General features: G+C 36.7%; 1 long non-coding RNA gene across 1 annotated transcript; it reads right to left on the reverse strand.

Moving 5' to 3' along the window:
* Positions 1-4,482: 4,482 nt before the first annotated feature.
* LOC140231915 (uncharacterized) lies at positions 4,483-6,419 on the reverse strand. Its single transcript, XR_011901463.1, has 3 exons — positions 6,380-6,419; positions 5,587-5,661; positions 4,483-4,617 (listed from the first exon to the last, which is right to left on the reverse strand). It is a non-coding gene; the product is annotated as an uncharacterized lncRNA (long non-coding RNA).
* Between the last annotated feature and the right edge of the window lie 1,076 nt (positions 6,420-7,495).

A 7,495-nucleotide genomic window follows, 5' to 3' on the forward strand; every position in this document is an offset into this window, starting at 1 on the left:
TTATAGGAGTGCTTGCTCACGACTTCGGTGGTCATGTGTCTCTTGGACAAAATTCTGGAAAGTAACATTCCACCTGTACACTAGTTTCAAGCTACTAACATTCACATTGGATAATGCTCGAAGAAGCGATAATGATTAGAATGCGAGTGTGCACCAGTTTCGTCACTCTTTAAAATCGTGAAAATGGATGGAATTCCATCATCAAAAAAAAAAAAAAAAAAAAAAAAAAAATCACGCCTCCGGAGACACCTGAAGGTGGAGGCTAAGATGTAATTATTCAATCAATACGTTATTATTATCAGTCTTATTTATTATATATCATTATTCCGCGTAAACATTCACACTGAATACGACAATCGCCTCATTCCTTATCATGTATTATAATGTTGAAGAACTTCGAAAGAAACATGTATTTTCATGTGCTGGAACCACATAAGACGAGTATAGAAAAAAATGTAATAATCACTGGAAACATGTGTAGACAATAAAAACAATAATGAAAGTTTCTGCAAAGCAATGAACATGACCATTACAACATTAAATGTTCTTGACATGAAATATTAAAATTTGACAAATCTGTTACTCAATAAGCTGAAAATTATAAACTTACCTGATAATTCCAAGTGAATATCATGTAAGCTGCCCAAGTTATTATAAGGCTGATAGTGTCAGATACACCATAACATTATTATGTATCTTTCAAAGTATTGAACTTATCAAGTACATGTCATGAAGAATGCATATTTTTTCAAAACATCAGCAGTTGTTGCTTTGCTGGGTGCAGTTTATGTGCTGTAAGAAAATTCTAGCTTATTCCTGCGAAACCTATAACAAAAAGTCCCCATGTTTGCGATAAGCTAATCAAAAATCTTATTTCGGGTATAAAAAAAAATGATATAGCTCTGATTTATTACACCTGCCCTTTGCGAACTACGTAATAATGATGGCATACTGGTAAGCACAGATGAAGAGCTGATAAATCAGTCTGCATCATAAGTTATGACAGCATACCTCAACTTCATACGGGCCGCGTATAGGTTTCTAATAACCCGGTCAGTTGGATAGTATGCTGTGTCTGAAGAAACTGGACGTGACTTTGGGTTTGGGAAAAGCACCGTTTCCATATACACCTTTAGGTGCCGCCTGGCCTCACTAACAGTGGTCACACCATGGCCAACTAGTTCCTCTAGTTTGTTCTTGACGCTCACATTAATAGTGTTGAAAAATCCAGTTAGCTATATAAACGGGAGAGCATAAGAATAATTAGGTGAATGGTACTAAAGAGAATGTGCCAGCAATGTTAATTTTCAGAGAAAATAACACTGCAATAATAGCAATTCTGCGTTATATGCATTACAATACGTCACTAGTGTTCAGTTTTAAATATATAAAAATTTCCTTTTTTTTAAGCTGCATACACCTGCTTTACACTTTCTCTGTATAATTGGTGTTCTGTAGACACTTTTTCCACATTTATAATTTTTGGGAATTACCTTGATGATCATTTACAAGCTATTTAAGTATTTCAAGTAAAATTGTTTCCACATGATGTTACCATGGAAACGCGTAATCGGTTACTAAAGTGTGCATTATTTAACCTGCTCAAAATGACATAGAGATGAGAACTTACCAATTTCCTTCTGAACCATTAGCAACAAATAGAATTAGCCAACGCACTCATTTTACCTTTGCCCGTCAATTTTACAATGGAAGTCAGTGATCATTAATTGCTTCATAAGATTTTTTTTTTTTTTTTTTGTACAAAAAGATGTGATTATAGCGTTTACACAGGTCTAATTCAAGAGAAAGTGTCTTGAAAAGAAAAACACAATTATCTTATTTGTCAAGTTTGGAAGAACATTGCTCTAAAAGTCAGAGATAAGTTGCAACGCAATATTTCTCATTATTTCCATGATTTTTGTTTCCTTTACAACGACAACAAAATGCTAACAATCCCCAAAAGGTCTCTTCTACCTTTTCTATGATTGCGTTTGCATTTGCAAAACTTAATCGCCTTTGAGTGAGTAGTTGCATCAAAACAATTTGTCACTTTTCCAAGACAGACCGATTAATCGATGATCGTTATTATCATGGTATTCACACGCTGTATGGGCCGGGGTATAATGAAAAGTATGGTTACCGTCCCCGTTGGATGCGTGCCCGCGTGTTTTTCATCAGACGGCAGTCATGTAGATCCTGCTCTCTGTCATCACCGCCGTGCCAGTTGCAACGGCATGGCGCAGGGCCCAGCTTGCATCATCTTTCGCTCTTTTGCTGGCTGATGTAGCCTGAGATGGGGTAGTATAGATAAAATCTACAGCTCCACGTAGACCTAAAGATCTTTGGAATTTATTGCTCTTCTTGAGCAGGTAAACCAATACTCTCCCAAACAGAAAACTACAGTATAATAAGATCATCGATTGAATGCACACATTAATGTAACTTATTATTTCCGATATGCATCTGCAATTCCATTACAACAACGCTTGCTTAAAAGGGTTAGTGTATCTCATGTGTAGAGTCTACACATATATATTGTTGTTAATTATAAGCCTTTTCGAACAGTTGCTAATTTACACTTTCTGTTGTATGGTCAATTCCAAAGGCATCCATTGTATTCATTGACCTTAAAAATAAAATTTTATACATTTACATCTGCCACATTGGCTAATGGGAAGCCGAGATTCATAATGTTATCTTTCTATAATAATGTATGTTCTAATTTGCATATTATCATAACTATGGAATGAAAGCTGCATTCTGTGTGTATATTATGTAGTATATATATATATATATATATATATATATATATATATAATACATGTGATGTATTTATGAATATGTGATTATTGCACACGTCTGATTTTTCCGTTAGTAAATATGACTCATTTTTGGCTTTTGATAAACCCATCCCTGCCCGATTTCCTCATCACCCCCCCCCCCCCTCCCTGGACTTGTTGCCCCTAGGAATAAAGAGGGATTTTATTATCGTTCGGATGCAAATTTCCCCGTTTGGCCAGAAAATTTGTTATTGCTTTTTTTTTTTAAGTCATGCTGATAATGTGACGTTTCAACCTCATTCTTATTCTCCTCATCCCCTTACATAATCTTCAGTCATAAATGATTTCTTGTCACTGTATAGCTGTATCTTTTTCCATTACACATGAGGAGATAAAAAATATCAAGTGTTGGGTCTTTCAGGAGTTCTGACTTACTATCACAACTAGTTCCCTTAGGCGGCAGGTGGGAGGGCTCAAGTAAACAAAAGGAGAAGTCACCATACAGTGTACATGTTCTCTTCAAAGTTTAGTGAAAATCATTCTTGGGGTTAACAAAAACAAAAAGAACAAATTACAATGGTAAAAATTCATGATAATTTTTTATACAACTGTTTTATCCATCGCCAACGTAATACTGTTGAAGTATGTGTTTCGTACTTTTCTCGTCAGTGTTTGTACATTTCCAGTTGAAATTTAAAGTTATTAAATCTTCAGGCGAAACGTTTTCACATTTCTTGTTGAAACAACTTTCAAGATTGTACATTTTCCCAGCGAGACATTGGTACATTTCCTGAAGTTTGTACAAATCCCGGCTCCACATAGACCCGTGAATGAATTGCCCACGACACGTGGAGGGTCCGTCTGTATTCATTCATCGAAAAAAAAAATACCAAGGGTGCTAACTGGGTGTAGTGGTCTCTCTATCCACCAACTTAAATTAAAAAAAAAAAAGAAGAAAGGAATACCAAAAACTGGCGAATGAAACCCACCCATTGTGCTTCGCCCCCGATACCAGGAAAAGGAGTCAACCAGGCACATTGTGTCATATATCTGTGTTTTAAAAACGAAACAAAATAAATCAAATCATATATAATAGCTTCCATTTTTTGTGATACTGAAATGACCCTACTATCAAACAAACAAGTAACATTGCACATTGCGTACCTGAAAATGGGGGAATCTGATGACTTCCTTCATGAAAACACGGGCTGGGCACCCTTTTTTCTTTGATCCTTGGATTACTCGCCGTCTCTTCCGCGGTATGGGATGATCAGTCTGTATATATATATATTTTTTTTGATGTAAATGAAAAAAAAAATGTATTAAGTAACTGTACTATCACATGGCAAACAGCTTGCAGAGGGACGTGTATGAAAAAGGGGAAAGATATGACTACTCCGTTAGTGTTATATCATTTTTTTTTTATTTGAGTAAAACGTGACGAATGATTCGAAAGAGGTTAAAAGAACAAGACCGAAATTGATTAACTGAAATAAACTTCACTGAGAACAAAAAGTGTCATCAATAGATTCTGTGACTGACATCATACCTACAGTCTAAAAAAAAAAAAATCTTAATTGGTGTACTAGTCTAGCCTTACTCTTCACGAGGCGTGCAAGAGGAACATCACTGTCTGAATCAGAGGACACATCGTTGTCTGGGCAGGATTGGACATCCTTTTATGTCATTGTGACGGTACCCTCCCAGGGCACCCCGAACCAATCCATGGTTACCCGCGTACCCATCGTTAGCTTCCCGTTGAACTGTAGCTGATGAGCCTCCACAGTATTCTGGTCTTGGGTCAGGTCCCACTTGACAATCAATCACGAGCTCAGACCTAAGTGAATGTAAAAATTTTGAAAGGATTCCAGTCCAGTAAGTATCGTGTTGCCAGGTCGGTGTAATAATACGAGTACTTTTAAAGTCTGTTCGTGCGCGTTCGCATAACTGTGTGTGTTTTCTAGCAATCATTCCACTCACAGTTACGACAATGACTGGACTCACGAAAAACTCGTCATGCTGTTTGAATATGCGGATGGTCCATGTATGTGGATGTCTCTGTGGTTTATTTTGTAGCTTAGTATTAATTCCCTTGTATATTTGTTATGTTTTTAGTCAGCTTCTTGCCATATTGTACATGTTGTTGTTTTATTCTTCACTATAGGGCACTACTCACAAGCCTATCTTCTCGAGGGGTCCTAACACCATCCAATGATCCATTTCATGATGTGATCAAATTGATACATATTCTTTTTTATGTCAAATTATGTGTCATCACCAGTTATTTTTTCTGTAAGCCTTGGTGTTTTCCTAGCCTCAAATATGACAATGTCTGCACAAATTCAATACAGCAATATGTCTCAAAATCAGCTCGTTATCAGCTACGCAACCTAGGATTCATTAGTAAATATCAAATGCTTTAATTACACATGCTTAAATCTCATCCAGTTTGCATTTCCGTAATGGCCTTATGTTTGGCTTGCCTCAAACCTTGCAAAATTAGCAAGATTACAGAATGCCACTGCCCGTGTAGTGACCCTTTCTAACAAGCACACTCACACCACACAAGTTCTCAAATCAGTTCATTGGTTGCCTGTAAAAGAACGCATTGTTGTAAGATTCTCAAGTATGTCAAGGTCATAAAGTTTTATGATAATCAACCTACGCGTTTCAAGGAATTGGGGGTGATCAACAAAATCTCTGAGATCAATAAACAATATTTGTCAGCTCTAAGAATACTTTGATACAAGGCATGAAGCAAAGTAAATCAAGTATTTTTGAAAGGTAGAGAACAATATACCGGTACCTTGCTTTCGAGGCATCTCTTGATGTGTTTTTGCGTTTCCCCATGTTGGGAACCAAAGCGTGATCCCACTATGCACTGTAAGGAAAGGGAAGAAACCATGATTGCGCATGATCATTATGACATTGGAAATACTGTACTAGTATTTTTTTTTTTTTTTACTTAACATGTTCCTAAAGACACGATGAGAATTCACAAACATGTACCAAGTGTGCGGCATACATCATGCATTTTAAATGCATAAGTTGCGGTTATTTTACAAAATTATATTAAATACACACATAGTACCTACACACGTCACTCCCTCACACACACACACACACACACACACACACAAGCACACACTCAAACACACATGATACATGCTAATTATGCATTACTTGAACACCAGGTGCGAACATACAGATTCAAACTACACATAAGTTTTTCAGTGATACTGAGTGAAAGTTATACAAAAATCAAATCCAAGTAGACCAAGACCTCTGCATAGGCCAATAGTCAAACGTTACTGCTGGACCAACTTTCTGAACTAACCAAATCTTTGTCAGAATTGTAGACTTGTGAGTTAGGCGAAGTCTAGGTCGTCGACTTCCATTCAGTAACCCCTTCAATCAAGGCTTATTCATGCCGGGTATAACAATAAAGATCCAACAACACTAGGACCTAGTCCATCTTAGTCTCGTCTAGGTCTTGATAATGACATTAAATGTAATCGTTAGGCCTAACAGTTTCAGTGCTTATTAAATAAGAGTCTAACTCGATCTAAATTATAACACTGGCAACATCAGGCCTCTACTTTTTTCCTAGCAGTTTTTCTTCTTCTTCTTCTTCTTCTTCTTCTTCTTCTTCTTCTTCTTCCACAGTCCGCCTCTGGCGTATTACTATTATCGTACCTTGTGCTTGTCAAGTGCTGGGTGTACAGTGTGCAATAATTATGTTTGAAATAGTTTCCAATACTAGTAACGGGAACACTGTACTTCTATACAAACCTAGTCGGTCCGAATAAAAAAAGGATCTTTTAAAAAATGCTAGATTTGGCTATTTAGTATTTCCCTATAAATGACGATTGATGAAGACGTTGGTTAGGCTGCATAATGTTAAGCGTCGCTACATGCCCGTAGAGTTAAAATGTCTCAATGTTGCAACTTTCGGCCAATGAAAAAGTGACGCGTCGGCTCTGACAAAGAGACATTCGCACACATTGAAGCAACGTGTCACTTCGTGGAGTACCGCGACCTACAAACTTTGTTTTCACAAAGAGGCGTTTTAGTGCACGTTGGAAAGTGTCTCTTTTGTGATATCTGAATCCGCTGATTTAGGTAAATGTCGTTTGATGTGTACGTCATAATTACGTAACCATTGAAATATGGGCCTCCAAATTTAGCAGGAATGTAAAGGGTCTAGAGTACTATCAAAAAACGTGAAAATCTCGAAAACGTGAAATCCAACCATTTTTCACTAAAATGCCAGTTCGTGGTGACAGCGACGAGTTGTTGAAGCCAAATAAACTTACATCAATTACAATGACTATCAGTAGTTATGACTGAGAAGAAAAATTATATCTTTCGTAGACCGCATTTCTCACTAAAATGACCCATATTCTTTAATAGCTCCTGTAAAAGTGGATTTTTTTTTTTTTTTGCATTTTGCGCAACCAGGAACTAGTGCAAAAATAAAAGCGCGCAAATATTTTTGTTTTATAAATGTTCCAGTAGTTGATGTCTTGATTCGATTCCGCAGAATTAAAAACACGCAAAACTCATCTTACCCGGCTGAGCGTGAAAAATTAGTACCATGAAAATATCCACTTTTGCAGTATTATAATGTACAGTGTATGTACCTATTATATTAAAGCTGGAAGGGGGAAAAGAATGATATGATAATGTTATCAAGTCATAGGGAGCTTTGGAAA

Source organism: Diadema setosum, chromosome 8 (assembly GCF_964275005.1).
Source record: "Diadema setosum chromosome 8, eeDiaSeto1, whole genome shotgun sequence".
Lineage (NCBI taxonomy): Eukaryota > Metazoa > Echinodermata > Echinoidea > Diadematoida > Diadematidae > Diadema > Diadema setosum.